The 17,966-nt window shown below is 40.4% G+C and overlaps 1 long non-coding RNA gene across 6 annotated transcripts in view; it reads right to left on the minus strand.

The window, feature by feature from the left end:
* The window catches only part of LOC128423782 (uncharacterized), a 29,976-nt gene extending 12,245 nt beyond the window's left edge, over positions 1 to 17,731 (minus strand). For 4 of the 6 annotated variants that reach the window (XR_008332852.1, XR_008332853.1, XR_008332850.1 and 1 more), the window contains exons 1-2: positions 14,563 to 17,731; positions 5,067 to 5,220 (exon numbers count right to left, since the gene is read on the minus strand). This is a non-coding gene — a long non-coding RNA (uncharacterized LOC128423782). The remainder of the gene's footprint in view (positions 1 to 5,066; positions 5,221 to 14,562) is intronic. The other 2 variants (XR_008332851.1, XR_008332848.1) reach the window with 2 other exon arrangements.
* Between the last annotated feature and the right edge of the window lie 235 nt (positions 17,732 to 17,966).

The following is a 17,966-nucleotide window of genomic DNA, read 5'->3' on the forward strand; positions in this document are numbered from 1 at the left end:
GCTGTTTAACCCCCAGTTCCGACCTCGCCCCAAAAGCTGTAATATATTGCATGATTTCCATTTTTGTATGTGTGCCATACACTTAGGTTTCTCCCTCTGAAAATGCTGGTGAACATTTTCGGATATTAACCTGGAGAAAAAAATCAGGAGATTATGTAGTCCACATCTGCATGTTTTGCATAGCATGGATATTCCACACTGTCAGTTCAGGGGATGTTCGGTGTTCTGGGTATTCAAAGCTAGCAACAAAGGCTTCTGGTAAAGTCACAGAAGCATGATCCCTGCTTAGACAACATATCCCTGTTGACCCAACATTTGACAGGGAGAGCAGCATTGCATGTGCTCTCCTCCCCATGCATACTCAGCACAACTTGAGTTGTGTAAAAGTCTGTCCATGTACAAGTTGTATGCATGTTGACTCTGTTCAAAAGTGATGATAAATGCACTAAGGGGCAGCCCCCATAAGCACAATTCAGTTCTGCCCCACTAAACAATGTTTGAACTGGGCTATGGATTTGTGAATAATTTAAACATTTTAAAGAAGGAGGATGCTTCAAGAGAAACTGGAATTCTAATATACACTATAGCCGGTGCTTTTTTTTCTGGGGGAATGTATACCTCTAAACATTTTGTGAATCTAAGTTTGGCCTCATTGAGAGGGGCAGTATTTCAATATGAGTAGGAAAATGAGGGTACCCCTAAACATTTTTTTTAGAAATAAAGCACTGACCACGGCCAATTATTATTGTCCATCTGACTATACATATATCTGGAAAGAGGTTGGGAAGCTCTCACTTTGCCCAGGTATGAAAACAATCGTCAGAACTGGCTCCTATGACAGATGTGCAGACTAACTATACTATTTCAAATAGACTAGGATATTTTTGTCTGAACAGAGCTGGAAACAATACGCCTCAGATCTGCAAATTGTTCATAAACTCTCCAGTAATTTCATCCCATGGATAGCAAGTACTTGTGCTTGCTTATGGAGAAACACAACCAAAATAAACCAACATAGACTCTTTATGAGGTGCTGAGCCTTCCTCCCCATAAAGGTTGTATACATTAAATGCACAAATGTCCAACAACCGTAATAGTAGAAGGGAGGGAAATCAGTTTTGCTTTTCTACTTCTTTTTCACTTACTTGGTATTAACTTAATGGTATGTGACACTCCTATCAGTGCAGCGCAATAAAAATGAAATGGTGCCCAATGTGCATAGACACCATGAAAATCTCAATGACAACAGCGACAACAAAAATTATACGTCCTCTTTCCTTTCCTTTCCTTTCCTTTCCTCTTTGTATTTACTTGAGAATATGAGGGTTGGCTCTCAGCACACCACAATAAAAGTAAAACTGGTGGTCAAAGTGCCAAGAAAGAAAGGCAAATAAAACCCCGCTGTTTTGTATCATGCAAGGAGATGCAATTCTGATCACAGAATATCCCTTATGAGGAGTGAGAACAGCTAAAATCTTCACTGCTAGTTATTTTAAAACCACTATTCAAGCATTAAAAAACAGGTTTTAAAAGAGGGTTTTCATATACTACACTCTTATTGTGTTTATACTTTTAACAAAATGGATGTTTTTACTTAAATGTTTACAGCGAAATTTCTCATAAAAATAAAATATACAATCATTTTATAGGATAATAGGCAAGCAGACATCTGCATGCAACATTTCCCTCATTAGATGTTATCATGTTAGCTTATTTTTATGACGTTGCCGCAAAATACAATGTGCTGATTTGTAACCTCCTTAAAATATATGTTTTGAAATCTTTAAACTGTGTTTGGGGGGATTGTTTCATTGTTTTACAATGAGCAGTAAGAATCCTGAGGATTAATTATACCAAGACCATCATGTGAACCAAAAGTCCTATATGTGTTACACCAGTTCTTCTCAGATCCCAGCTGCAATTTCAAAAGTGCAATAAGAGCCACAAATATATTAAGTATACATGTGTAGATGTGAGAACTATTGGTCCAATATAGGCTGACATAGATAGCAACAGCTGCAATCAGATACAGATTCAAGTATGCTTGCTCCCAATGGGCAGAAGACCATTTAACTGGACTGTGGCCAATGTATGCAAATAGCCCTCCTTTTTATTCAAATCACTGTACAAAGGATATATGCCAACAGTTCTACAGTCCTTCAACATGCTGGGCAAGCACCATGAACTGACATCAATAGCATGTTTGAAACGGTGCAATGGGGTGAGGTACTAGGCATCACCTGCTCATACCTAAAGTTTGTATTACTTCTGTGTGCCCCAACATTCCTGTAGCAGGGGGCAAAATGACCACAGAGGTGGAATTAGGGGAGCACAACCAGTTCGGCTGCACTGGGCATGGAGCCTTGAGGGTGTCACAACTGTGCTTTAGAATGGAACATGAGAGGTGGGGGCACTAAATTTTGGCATTGCACAGAGCACTACTGAAATTTGAGACCCCAAGGTGTGCCACTGATGACCAGGAGAGCAAGGAAGTTATTGGCAAATTTTAGATTTAGCATCTACAGATTGCACATCACATGCTTCCCGTGTGACAAATCGAAGTGTCTCAATTGTTTTCCTAACAGAACTATTGTTGCTGGTGATGCAAAAATGGAAATCGCTTATCAATGACTCTTGAAAGGTGCCCCAAAACAGCAGCATGACACGTGCTATTAACATTAGGGAAATCTAGCTCTAGAGATTAGTTCTACCTGCTGGAAATTATTTAGCTAAAACTGATGCTTTCCTTTGAGTTTTCCATGCAAAGAGTGATAAATGGGATCCGTTCATTCTTTCAAACATGTTCCTCATAACGAAGGTGACAGGAATACAAAACTGACATTTGAATTTGAATTAAGGCCTACGAATCTACAAATCTATGATTCTAGCACACACTTACCAGATCGTCTGAAATTGGGCTACAGTCCTATATCATGCTGTGTTGGTGACACAGCTTTTTGGCATTCCTCTACTAGATGCAACTCCAGGACTAGCACTAGCCCAGCAACAATGATTAATACTGCTATTGTTACAAATTGTTCTGTAGTAGAATTCCCAACCAAACCCAGCAGTGTTGCACGAGAATAATTAAGGGTACAATGCGGATGCAAGTGGAGACGTGTCAAGACTCACCATACAGCACTCTCACAGACATTTGGCTGCCATAATGACACTAAGTCCAGTGCAATCTTGAATTTAATGCTTTCTTTCTAGCAAATGCCATAGAGTGTATGGTGCAATGGCCACACTGCCATATTTGCCAGGCATATTTGCACACATATATCCAAATCATATTTACATGATCAGCCTGCTCCAAGAGCACTGTCCAGTGGATTTCTTGATCCGGGAATGAAAGGAAGATCCAGCTTGGATAGGGTAGTCAAGTCTTGCGGTTTATTGTCTATTTGGTCACATAATGTCATGCTTCCTACAACTACTCTTGGAAATTGTTAAATGTCAGTTGCACTACCATATAAACTTTCATGGCAGTATTCCCACTGAGCTTAGGAAACCTATTTCCAATAATTATGCATAGGACTGGGCTGCAAGTTACCAATATTAATTCTAAAACACACTGAACATTAAGGGAGTAATTAAAGATCAGGTAATCATTAACAAAATTGGATTGGAATTAATATGAGCAAAAATTCAAGGAGTTGTCCATGAGTGTAACCATCATTGTGCAATGCAAACATCTGTATTTGCAGTACTGACATACCATAAATCAAAGTGTTAGAAGAGTTACTGATCAGCATGAAAGAATTCCCATTAAAGCTACATGTTGCTGGAATGCTGTCAAACCACTCTCAAAATGCATGGCAACATACCAGATTGTTAGGCCAGAGATGTCTTAAAAACCTGTCTCTGAACTGGACAATCTGCATGAAGTCCTGGTTCAGAAAGTACTTTCCTGCTTTATTGGCTATGATTCAGAGTGGAATGAATCCCTCAAGCCACCATTTCTTTCATCTGGGTTTGGTCAAACTATTACACTTCTAAGCTCCAGGTGCCAAAATATGAATATATATCTGAGAAATTCCTTCTTTTTTCTCTGCAAAACTTTAAATCCAGCAACAAAGGAATTTAATGGGGAAGTTACTTTCTTTCTGAACAGAATTCCACCCCAGCTTTCTGCAGCTCTGCTGTTTGGATAAAAATGATTGGAAATCATCACTCCAGTCATTTAAATAATCTGTTAAAAAGCTATTAGGTTTCCCTAATGCCTAGTCATTTTTAAATGGCTCTCAATTTGATTCATGAACAATACACGGCCAGTACATGATTCATGTGACCAATCACTTAGCAAAAATGCAATTTTTATTAAGAGCCTCTTCAGGAAACTGATATCATATGGGGGTGAAATCCATTGCATCTTGTAGCATTTCAACACAATTTTTCAAATGGTTATGCCTCGAGGGTCAACTTTTCATGAACCAAAGTTGGCAGAAAAGTTAGAATTGGTAGAGAAGATCAAGAAGCCCAAAGGAGAGGGAAGATGTGGCGCAGATAATTGTGAAAATTGCGCTCCAGTTCAAGTGCAATTGAAGCTTTGTAAAGACATTGAGCTATCAGTGCATCTCAAATTTTATTTTAATCAGAGCTCATTGCACAGTCATTAGAGGTGTGTACACATGTAAATGGCAGTGGCTACTTAGTTATGAATACATGGAAACGTTCAATGAGACAAATGCATTCTAGCCCTGCTATTGAGACAGCATGTGTTCGTTTAATCAATATGATAAATAGGAGTTGCTAGATTGACCATGTACTCATATCAATTACATAAAAGTACATATTAGCAAATATGTGCAAAGGTGTGGAATTAGCTTGCATTAACCTTAGGGATTCAGGGAACACAAGACAACTGGGAGCTAAACTGGTTAAGAGAATGAGCTGTGGTGGCCCTGATTCAAATCTCAACTCTTCAATAAGCTTTCTGGCTGGTCACAGGCAAGCAAGGGCACACCTAGGGGTTGATTGGGTTGGCCCCCTGCCAAGGGTGCAGGCCTGTGGGGGCACAAAAAAACACACCTCTCCACTTTGGCTCGGAGCGGCTAGGAACCCACCCGTCCATCTGTGCACTCCCTGAGCTGCTCCTCCGCTGTTCTGGGCAGCCAGGCGAAGGGGCAGGGAAGGAAATACATCTCCTTTTCAAGGGTACAGTGGATGGGGAGTGCTGATACAGCTGCTTGCGAGGGACGCAAGGGAGCCTGGGTACACCTTTATTAAGAGAAGCCATATTTGTCAATTCCCAGTACAGATCTAACATAAGAATAAAAGGTACATGTCTAAGTTGTTGGAAGGATAGCTAAATTAATGTTTGTGAAACTCCAAACACTTCAGGACAGTGCTGTATGAAAACTTAATTATTAAAATGTTGGGCTGGGTACATCTGCACAAAGTTTTAGTGGACCAAAGTTTACCCAACAACTGCTGCCTCTGTGTTCTGAGTGCTAGATTGAAATTGATCTCAGGCACCTGGTGCTTAATTCAAAGTGGAGTTTACTCTTGCAACACCCTGGAATAAGTGTCTGTGGGGGGTGGGAATGGTTCTTCACCACATTTCACAAAACAATCATGGAGATTTGTTAGTTACTTTTCAAAATCACTAATATGGTTAAAGAAACGTTGCATATTTAAGGATTACAGCTAAGGCATAAGAGATATTGAATCATGCAATTCAGCGTGTTAAATTAAAATGTTTCTATAAGCAGATCTATCTTAAAGCATTTAAGATTCTAAGTAAAGGTTTATGACGCTTCATTATAAAATGTAAAAGTGATATGGAAAACAATGCACTAAAATCCTAAACATGTTAGGAATAAATCCTTCTAAATTCCATGGGGCGTACTCCCTTCTGTTCACTTCCCTTACCTAGAAATAAGCCCCATTTAACTCAGTAAGGCTTACTTCTGAGTAGACATGTATAGGATTGTGGCTGTTAATGCAGTTATGGCAGCAGTCCTAAGCATATTTACCTGAAAATGTCTCATTGCGTTTAGATGGATGCGATGTAAACATACTTAGGGTGGGAATGTGTGTTGTGCCATCCCTCATACAGAACAGAAAGCAACACATAGCAATATTCAGTAGAAGTGATCTCTTGAAATTTCTTGCTTGAGTAGAATTCATGTTATGCACTTTAAGAGGCTACTATGCAAAAGTTTAATCACATCATGTAAACTCATATTTTGAGGAAATCAGTAATTGTACTTCACAGAAACTATTACATAAAAGCCAAAATGCTTGGTCACTTGAAAAAATGCAACATGCTTAGCAACCTGATCAATGGTTCATTTAGACTTTTTACATTGTGAATACCCTAGTTACTGACTTAGTAAAGAATGATTCATAGTTCATAAATGTTAAGCACTCAAACATGCGTACAAAAGACTTGGATATTATCATAGACTCTTTCTTGGTAAATGATACTGGTGTTATTGTTCAGTTAATCGGTCCCACAATATGTTAAACAATGTACCAAGATACATACAATATCTTACAAGGTAATCCTCTTTGGAATCCACAGTTCAGCTAATAAGTATTCCTCTCTCTAATCTCTCTAATCCTTACTTGATATAGGTCAGGAAAATATTAAAACTAAGCTTCATTTGATAAAACTAAGTGTGGATTTCTTGTTAATTCTTTCTGCATTTTTTGTTATGTTATTTTGAGAACAATGTCAAAGTTTGGGATTTTTAACTTCCGTTCATTTCAATGGGAAAGACTGAAGCTGTAATCCAATACCTACTTCCCTGCAACACCATCTTCAGTTACATATGCATAAACCCCCAGGTTTCAAAGGAACACGGCATCATTTTATAAGGATTTTCCATCTGCATAACAGCAATAGTTGTTAAACTTCTGCATGCAATCTGGTTTGGGACAGGTTATTTGAAGGACCACCTGCAACTACAGGAACCTGCCCAGGCCTTAGGCTCTGTTCACAGGCCTGCCAGCAAGATCAATTAGATAGATGGGCACAAGTCCTTTTTTTGGTGGTGTCCCTCTGCTTGTGGAAGTCCCTCCCAAATTTGGGAGGAATTCCATGTAGCGCTCCACCAGTGCAAGCATTTCTGTTTGTCCATTAGAACAATCTTCCCTCTCCTCCCCACATGTACGGTTCTGGGAGGGTTGCCATATTTCAAAAAGTAAAACCCAAAGTTGATTGACTTGCCTTCGATCCAGGGACAAAGTGCTGCCATTTGGGGATGTTGGGGGTTGTCTTTCTTTCTTTCTTTCTTTCTTTCTTTCTTTCTTTCTTTTTCTTTCTTTCTTTCTTTCTTTCTTTCTTTCTCTCTCTCTCTCTCTCTCTCATATGGGCAAGAGTGCAGGGGGATGAGATGGGGAAAACCTCATTGTGCTACTGGAAGACATTGTGTGGGCTTCTGCTAGTGACACCTGTTACCTGAATCTGGCCCACAGTGCCCCCCAGATGTTTTGGACCAGGGTTTTGTTTCAGCTGGAACTCAGTTCCAGAACCTGTCAGGTGGGCGCCATTGCCATTATAAGAGAAAGAGGGAGGCATTCATGGTGAGTTCAGGTGGGCGCCTCTTTTTCTAGAAAAATAACACTCTTTTGGACTATAGCTCCCATCAGCTCCCGCCAGCATGGCCAAAGGTCACGAATGGTGGAAGCTGTAGTCACCAACATCTGAAGGGCAGCACATTGGCTACCCCTGCTAGAAACTATTTCAGACAGCTGTTTTAGTGGGTAGCGCTGTGGGTTAAACCACTGAGCCTCTTGGGCTTGCCGATCAGAAGGTCGGCGGTTCGAATCCCTGCGACACGGTGAGCTCCCATTGCTCAGTCCTTGCTCCTGCCAACCTAGCAGTTCCAAAGCACGTCAAAGTGCAAGTAGATAAATAGGTACCGCTCCGGATGGGAAGGTAAACACCGTTTCCGTGCGCTGCTCTGGTTCACCAGAAGCAGCTTAGTCATGCTGGTCACATGACCCGGAAGCTGCCTGTGGACAAACGCCAGCTCCCTCGGCCTATAGAGCAATATGAGCACGCAACCCCAGAGTTGGTCACGACTGGACCTAATGGTCAGGGGTCCCTTTACCTTTATATAATGTTTTAAATCATGTAGGAGAGTCACCCTTGGAGAACATGACCTGAGAGGCAGCATATATATCCTGGAAATAAATGAATATAATGCAGTTATTGCGGATATGTGTGCATCTTCCCAAAAGAAGGTGCTGGGTGTGTTTCTCTACTTGATTGGGGTTCAATTTACTGCTTCGCTGCTTGGACAATTTCACATGCCTTAGGCTGTTTGAACTCATTTATATGAGCAGACATAGTCAGTATAAATATCTTCTATCTCACACAGTCATGCATTTCCATAGTAAGATAGAGCCTTATATTTGGAATAGTCTTTGTTTAAAGCCTTCTGACTTTATTTTATTCTTTCTCCCCTGCTCCAAAAAGGAAAAAAAAGGAGGGGGGAAGCCCAGTTATAATGGAAGCTTCAATTTATGCTTTATGAACAATGCCAGCATCATCATTTTAATGTTGTCCATATGGGCTTCTAATAATAGATAAGAGACTACACTTGTATTGTATGTCTTAGAGACATTTAAAATCTTGATAGGGAAAGGCTGATTTCATTGGCCCCACAGTTAAAGGAAAGCAGACCCTAATTAAAAGAATTCTGTTCTGAATTAACTAGTTTGACATGTGCTAATTGACAGTTCCTGTGAAATGGTTCTAATTAAAGTCAATATGTCTTTTTCAATTAAAAGGAAATTAAGAATATACTAATATACATTAACAACTTAATCTGCCTTCAATATCCAATATATCAGCAGCCTTAATGTTATTGGAGAGCCATCTGACATATATCTTCCACTGTTTTGGTTGCAAAGTCTTATTACTCCAAAAGAACACCAACCATATATGAATCCCCTTCCGCAAGGAGAAAGCTGGATTTTGCTCTCATTTTTGCAGACCCTAAGTGCAAGGATAATTGAAGGTAAACCCACGTTTCTTGACAGTTAAGGTAAGGATTCTTATTACGCTGCAAACTTTGGTAACAAAAGTTATTCTAGGAAAACCTTCTGACACTGCTCCTACTACTAATCAGAAGGCTGGCCCATTTTCAGGATTTGACCGAAGTATAAAATAAATTCATATGAGACATGTGCCCAAGAAAACTGACTTTCCCCCATTATATTCTTTTTATCAGCTTGAAAGGAGATGCTCTCAATAAATACTTTTTGATTTATATAAAAATGAAAAATATGATTGCCTGGTAGGTAAAGGGAGAAGCCAACATTGAGCAAGTGCAGCGCCATTCATGCAGCAGGATTTCACATTCCCTCCCTCCCTGTGTACCCCATAAATCTGCTCTAGTGGGTCACCCAACTCTCCAGAACAGATTTTGAGGGCTGCAGAGTGAAGGAGAAGAAGGCAACATCCTGATGTCTATAGGTGGTAAATTTTACTCAGAGTATACCCATTGAAATTAATGAGCATGACTAAGTTAGGTCTATTACTTTCAACCAGTGAGTAAAACTTTGTTGAATACCACCCCATATGTCTGGATTCAGCCCAATGTGCTGGAAGCTGCCCCTTGACTATATGGAATGATTATCAACCCCAATATTAAATCAAATATATACTATCAATACTTTAATGCTAACATCTGTGCTGATTGATAATATTCATTTGCCCTTTCTTCAATACCAGCACTGATACATTTAAGCAGCTGCAATATATGGTAGACTATTAAAATTCAAATGATTTCCTTACATAAAATATATGGTCTAACTTTGGTTTCTGTCTGTTTCAATTGTTTACAACGAGCATAATTAATTATGTTAATTTTGGAGTCACTCTTCCCTTGTAAACAGCATACAGTTTAATTGAACGTGGAAAACTGCCTTATATTGAGTCAAACTACTAAACTATCTAGCTCAGTACAGTGGTACCTTGGGTTACATATGCTTCAGGTTACAGACTCCGCTAACCCAGAAATAGTGCTTCAGGTTAAGAACTTTGCTTCAGGAAGAGAACAGTAATTGTGCTCCGGTGGCGCAGCAGCAGCAGGAGGCCCCATTAGCTAAAGTGGTGCTTTAGGTTAAGAACAGTTTCAGGTTAAGAATGGACCTCCGGAACGAATTAAGTACTTAATCCGAGGTACCACTGTATTATCTGCACTGACTGGCAGCATTTATCTGGGGTTTCAGAAAGGGATTCTCCCTAACCAGCCATGTAGCCAGCTGTCCTTGTGGAGATGGGCAACCACATTTCTAGATGGGGCATTGGGGGGGGTGAATTGTGCCAACCAATTCCTCCTCCACCGCCCCACATCACTGCTGGAGAGGATGTGAGGGCCAGGCCAAGGGAAGGGAAGGGGAAAATATGCCCCCCCATATCTGCCCCAAACATAGCTGGCAATGCCAAGGGTTGAACTTGAGGCCTTCTGCATGGAAAACACATGTTCTGCCACTCTCTCCCTTTTTTAAAATAAGAACTTTGGTATAAGTTCTCATCCTAAAAGACATGAAGAGAATCCATGGCCACATTCATACCATAAATTTGAAGCACTGTGATACCACTTAGAACAGTCAAGGCTTTGCCCAAAGTATTCAGGAAGCTGTAGTTTATTAAAGGTTCTGAGAGATGTTGGAAGACCTCTAGTCCCCTTACAGTTCCCAAAGTTCCCTGCAAATTTGTAAACAGTTCTGGGAAATGTAACTTTGGTCTTCTAACATCAGGTGTACATTGCTTCAGGCATCAGTGGTCCTCCATCAGAGTGAGACATCCTGGGCAAGGTGGCTAGGAGACTGCCTGTACCACCACTACTTTGCCACAGTGACTAGAATTCTTGGCCCTCCCTCATCCCGCTCTAAGAATAATGCAGGGTGGAGGAGGAGAGCCCTGCAGTAGCATCATATGGGCAGCAACAGGAGCTTGAGGAGTGGTCCAGCAGAGAGACCACAAATTTACTACTCCGTCTGCCCATTGCTTGAGACCATTTTTTCATTTTGCCCTATGACTGGACTGGCCCTGGGGCAGAGTGGGAGGAAGCACATGGCTGAGGCTTGCTCATGTAGCCCTAAGCCATGGTTCAGCATTACATCTCAAGTGGACCAATGCATCAAGATGGTGTCCTATGCTTATAGCTCAGTCCTTTGGATGTATACGGGGGAGAGCTTCCAGGCTATTACTGATAACCCCTCTTTATTTCCAGCAGATCCAACGTTTTCCCTAAAAATAACCTCTGCACTACATTCTTACTCACAATTTGCAAGAAGCAAACTCCAGAACAGAAGCAAGTAGGAACAGGGGCAAAATCATTTGTGTATCCCCTGCTTATATAAACCACCTCCAAATGAAATTGTTGGTTCAAGCTAACAAATCTGGATTACAGCCTCAGGACCATGTAAGCAAACAACTTGAAGATTATAGCAAGCACATTTATGAAGGTAAATGCATAAATCTAAAGGCCTCATATATAGGCCTGGTTCAAACAATCATGTCTTAATGAGAACAAACCTAGGGCTGCCATATTACCGGAATGTCAAAGGCGGAATTGGTTTCCTGGGGGAAGTTCTGAAAGGTAACGCTTTGTCTCAACAACTTCTGGTTTTTCCTTTAAAAAGCTCAACAATTTCGGGGTGTCCTGGTTTTTACTTTTTGAAATATGGCAACCCTAACAAACCAAGATCTTAAATCTACTTCAAACCATGGTTTAAAAGCCTGGCTTGCTTTGAACCTGGTAAGGTAAAGGTAAAGGGACCCCTGACCATTAGGTCCAGTCGTGGCCAACTCTGGGGTTGCGGCGCTCAACTTGCTTTATTGGCCGAGGGAGCCGGTGTACAGCTTCCGGGTCATGTGGCCAGCATGACTAAGCCGCTTCTGGCAAACCAGAGCAGCGCACGGAAAAGCCATTTACCTTCCCGCCGGAGCGGCACCTATTTCTCTACTTGCACTTTGATGTGCTTTGAACTGTTAGGTTGGCAGGAGCAGGTAACCTTGGTTCAACTATAATGGGCAATTGTAGTTAATTAAAGACTTCCAATTTAATTGTTTCACACTGTGGGGAGAGGCAAGAGGGGCCTTTGCACAGGCAAAGGATTTGTACATATTTCAGCTTCATTTGACATGGATTTTTTCCTAACTGTACTACAGTAAATATGTGTTTTGATTAAGTCACTAGATTACCAGGATTTTTATGGTGAGAACAGGGCAAGTGAGAACTGCAACAAAATATTGCAGTGCATCCTCGTTCCTAAAAGCATCTGAAATGTCCGGGGAAACCCGGGGTCTTTGGCAGCCCATATTGGAAATGTTGTTTTTTGGCAATTTGCATTTAAAAATACATTAAAAACTTCATTTTCTTTGGAGATTTTGCAAAAAAAACCAAGTCCCACCCCCCACCCCCCGTCGCCAAAAAAAATTTAAAAATAAAAGTTCAACAACTTGCCTGAATTTTCACTTTTTGAAATATGGGAATCCTACCTCCAAGCAATACTTGTTTTCCCACCACCACCTCACAATTCCATTTTTCATCTTCCAACCATTGCTCTACATTGTGTAGCTACTGAGTTTGTCCAGTACTCATTGGACTATTATTATTATTTATTGCATTTATATACTGCCCTATACCCGGAGGATTGCCCCCTCAGATTTGTTTAGCAATGACTTATGTTTGTTTTTATTTCCCAGTTCATTAGACTTCAATTCCCATCATCCTTGACAAATCGGCCCACGCTGGCTGAGGCTGATGGGAGACATAGTCCAGCATTACCTGGGGTCCCAGGGTTGGGAAAGGCTGCCTTAAAAGAACAATTTGCACATTGGCAATAATTCATCTGCACCATTTTGCTCCTCTTTCTATGGCTACTGATTATCATAACCCTTCTACAAGATTAAAGTGGGAGAGTGCAGACAAGAATACAGACATTCTGTCCTGCCTTTCCATTATGTAACGCTCAAGGTGGCTTACAGAAAATTAATATTTTTTAAAAGCTGTAAAAATGAAATCAAATAAGCACTTTTTTAAAAAAGGTACAATTGGCATGTTTTTTAAGCTGCTTCCCAGTCCCAAAACCCCTCATCCAAACCTCTGGAGAACAGGTCCCTGGAGAGACAGCACACCCTTAGACTAGGAAGTACATGCATGCCACTTTCCTCTTTCTGACTAGACAATACATTACTGCTGCTATATAAACAGAGGAAGTGTGATGATTTATTATTATGACCCAGTTCTTACGTTTCTCTGATTTTCATGGCTTTAAATCAGAAAGAGTTTTAAACTGGAACTATTCTTAACTGCCTTTGTAAGTGAAATTGTTTTTAAATGTTTGTATTATTTTAAATATGGAATTGTTTTTAATTGTTTTTAGACTTCTTTTATGGCTATAACTCTTTTTTATATTTTTTTATTTTAAGATTGTAATATGTTAGCGTTGCAACCCACACTAGGACCCTGTTGTGCAGGGAGGTAAGAAGCAGAAATAAATAAATACATAAAAATCCAATTTCATGATGACACACTGGTTTTATTACATACACCACTCTGATTGGTTTTTCTTGATTTGTGGTGTATAAAATAAATAAGCAAACAAAACAGGCATGCAGGTTGAGATCATGGTCACCTTAGGCAGTACACCTTTCTTTAAATTAAAGTCATTTCAGCTAAACATCTTGAAATTCCATATACAGATTGATGGTGCAAGGCTATTCGTGAAGGGTCTGGTGCTTTAAAGCTATTTGGAATAAAGGCTTTCTGACTTTCTGGTGATCTCAAAATGGTGCAAAGGTTGGGATTTCCCCTTCAGCTTTCATACACGTGTGCAAGGCTTGGCTCTCCAGTTCTTGGCTTGTTCTGGTTTTAATCTCACTGTTGGCAGATGGCAGATGGGAATGTTTTGTGGCTTGTAGGCTTTGGACGTCGCTGATGCAACCATGATCGCTCGCACAGATGCACCAGAGAAGAGCCATCTCAGTCCTTATACAATTTCCAGATTCCAGCTATCTTTGCCTTTATACAAATAATTAACCCGGCATCCTTTCTGTTTATATCCCAACTAGCAAAAGCAGAATTGTTTGTGTGAGGAAGAAACTGCTGTGTTGGCAAGGCGAGGCAAGCACATCCTAAAAAACGCTCCAGTCCAAGGAAAATTTTTCTTGGCAGTGGGTCTGTTCAAGTAATCAGCATGTGGGACATGGTATGCCATGGCCCAGGCAAGACCCCCTGTTACTAAAGCCTGTTTCTGCTCAAGTATCTGTCCCCCATCTCTCCTCCTCCCTCCCCCCACACCAGTCACATTTGCCTGCCCTTGAGTTCTGTGAAATAACTATACATCCTCTCTTAATATATACATTCTGGAAACTGTTTTCACTGCTAAAACAGAACAGATAAACATATTTTCAATATTTATTTGTTCAGCAGATAGAAAACAAAGTAATATGGGGTGGTTTTAATATCTTATGGGCTTTGCTATCCCAAGATCTTGGCCTCCGGCAGCCTTTCTTTACACACCAGGCACTGTGCTTCCCCTTCCTCTCCCCACCCCCTTTGTTTGGTTTTTTAATTGAATATTTCATACCTTAGGTCAGCTGATTCTGGCCCCTGTTTGTTTTCCACATTCCAATGTGTGTTGCAGCATCAATTTTTAATTATTGTGGTTGTTATGATGAACATGAAATGCCATTCAAGCTGCTCTCTTCGTTGCCTGGGAAAAGAAAGGAAAACTCCTTTTAGTATCAATGGCTGTATCAGACTGACTGCTTTTATCATGTGTTCTTACCAGCTTTATTTTTTATTAAAGTTCCAAGCTCCTGTTTCTTAATTTTCTAGAACCTTCTGAAGTTTTCCAAACTATGTGTAAAAAATAAGACCCAGGCTGTTTCCAGACTGTTGTTATTTTGCAGATGGGATTCAGCGGCAAACCAGCAAATGGAAAGTGCACAGTGAAAATGGATTTGGAACTCTTGCACAGCTCACAATGGATTTTTTGCTGTAAAGAAAGTGATGGGCAATAGGCACCAGAAAATGTGGGGTAGCAACAACTGCTTAAGGCGGTTGTATAACCTCCTGGCAAACAAATCAGAATAAAAGCTCACTAAACAAGTGATGTTGTATAATGCCCCGCATAATTAGTGTATACAAATTGGGATACATCACAGATCAATTACCACAGATAAGGCTTTATCACCTCAAAGGTAAAGGGAACCTCAAACACAGTACTTAATGGAGCTACAAGCTTCTGTAGGCTGAGATATCAGCTGAGACATCACACAAGGATGTGTGAATATCAGCTCTACATTTTTGGCCTTTTGTGATGTGGAGGCTCTAGCTGTCAATGAAAGAAAGAGCTTCAGTGTGACATCATCATGCAACTTGGTCATTCACTGGTCATACACGGCAGCTCTTAGCAAAGGGCAAAAACATGGTGAAGCATCAGCTCACTTTGATGGAATTGGTATAATGCAGGCTTCCTCAACCTCAGCCCTCCAGAAGTTTTTGGCCTACAACTCCCATGATCCCTAGCTAGCAGGACCAGTTGTCAGGGATGATGGGAATTGTAGTCTCAAAACATCTGGAGGGCCGAGGTTGAGGAAGCCTGGTATAATGGTGTACCGGTAAGTAATTGCTCACAAGTAGAAGCAAAGGCTTCACAGGTTGAGTTTTGATGTCTAATATAAATTTGAGTTTTGAATTGCAGTGTAATTTTACTGAGAAGCATCTGATAGGCAGAAAATAGATACCATTTATGCAGGATTTTCGCATACCTTCTAAAATGTTTTTCAGCCTAATGACTGTATAGAAAGACATATAGATGCATCACCCTGCAGATATGCTTTTCCAGCCAGGCATGTGAAAGAATTTGCAATAAATGAGGCTGATTTTCGGAGAATAAATCTCTAAGAGGAGAAAAAAAAATACATTGTACATTGTGCTTTCTGAAATGTAGGAGCCTGCCCTTGATATATGGCAATAATTGAATAAGTGGACATTTAAAAATTCATATAGGCTTTTATTTTATTTTTTCCGTGTAAATATATTCAGTAGAATAGTTACAATTCACTGGGTTGAAAAAGTCTTTTCTTTGATGAGGAGTGTCACTGTGCAACTCCGAATGAGTGTGTTTTGAAGGTTTAATGGTGTAAAATGACACAAATGTTTCAAGACCGGCTATGCTTTAGTGCACAAGAGTGTGCTATGAGGATAACAGGAACACTGAAGCCACAAATTGCTGGGAATGAAGCATCATTCTGTTTAAGTTTATGTGTGACAGGGAATCCTCTCAGCACTTTCATCAATGCAAATGCAATTAAAACATTGCCTGCCCACAATAAAGGGGAAGGTGTTCTTTATTTTCAGCTAGCTGACAACCTTTTACTTAGCAAGTGTGCAGGTTTGGAAGGAAGTTGGGGATAAAACGTTCCTCCAAAGGGGGAAAACCTTTGCTCTTTCCATGGTCTTTGCCACATGTGTCTTCAGGCTCTACAAGGATCTCCAATTACTGTGGAATTTTTAAAGTTTGTTCATTATATACTTACTTATTTATTTACTGTACTTATCACCCTGCTCTTCCCACTAATGGAGCTCAGGGAGTCTAAGAACAATGTTTAAAATGAAAGAAATGTATTTAAAACAGTAATTAGGAGTCATCAATGAATCAACAACGATACAGTCAACCGTAGGCCATTTCTTTTGCAAGATGTGGCAAACCACCAAAAGCCTAGTGAAATAAAAACATTTTTAGGTTGCCATCTAAATGTCATTGTTTGGGGTGGCAATCAAATCTCCGTCCAAAAGGAATTCATAGAACGGTGGACAGGGGTACATTATGCAAAAGATGTTCTTACTCTTTTGAAGATTCATTTTTTGCCGGAGCTGGCTTTGCCGTGAAGCAGAGGAGGCAATATGCTTCAGGTGATTCTGCCCAGGGTGGAGCTGAGGAAAGAATAGAGGAAAGCAGAGAATGGTGTCTGAATGGGTCAAGTCCTTTGAAAAGTGGTGGTCCTCAACAGCGAGGGAGAACAATTTGGGTCTGATTTCAGACATCAAAATAGCTCGGTGCATTCATATTAGGGATGGAGAGAAATTTTGTTCAATTCACATTTTAAGGCAAACCTGCCTAATTTGGCCTTCCGTACATACACGAACTGAATTTGAATTTTGCAATTCATTTCTCCTACCCAAAGGATGTGTAAAAAAAAATGCAAATATTAGGGGAAGATGTGCACACACACAAAAATATATAGTTTAGTAAGAATAACATACAAAAATTCAATATATTGGTTTTAAAAAATGCTTGCAAAATGTGTCTATTAGGCAAAATTGGGAGAAAGTCCCACCCATAAATTAGAAGAAATGTGCACCAAAATGCTGATGGATTTTCATCAAGACTTTTTATTATTATTTTTTTTTAAATCACCAGATGTTGAGAAACTGAAAAAAATAGAAGTGTCATCTTAAGAGAGTGACTGGGGAATGAAGCTGGAAGATACCAGTTGCAGGAAGCAGAATGTCAAGGAACCAGACCAATTTTTGTTCCAAATCTCTTATGAACTGAACTTAAGGTTGCACTTTATTGTGCAACAAAATTGGGCAATCTGTTGCCCCAAAAAATCCACTAGCACAATTGTTACCTGGTCCTCTGTTCAGCAACATGAAAACTCAACTACCCACTACTGTAAGAGCCTTTGTGCTAGTGAGCAGAGAATGCTGGACACCACCTTGTGCCATTTTTGGTATATTACCATTACCAGCTTGTGATGGGATGATGAGCTGCTTGTGCGTAAAATCCTAATCCCTCAGAGTTTGGCTAAGTCCCCAAACCTCTGTCTGTGATGGAGCTCCTTAAACATGACTCCATCAATCGCTCGTTGCATCGGACAGTGGGCGTTTACGGAACTTCTTCCAGCATAAAAGCTCCTTAACGGAAACGCGTCTTCTGGACTCTCGGCGTGACAGTTTCCGCCGAGGAGTGGGTGTCCCTAC

Source organism: Podarcis raffonei, chromosome 11 (assembly GCF_027172205.1).
Source record: "Podarcis raffonei isolate rPodRaf1 chromosome 11, rPodRaf1.pri, whole genome shotgun sequence".
Classification (NCBI taxonomy): Eukaryota; Metazoa; Chordata; class Lepidosauria; order Squamata; family Lacertidae; genus Podarcis; species Podarcis raffonei.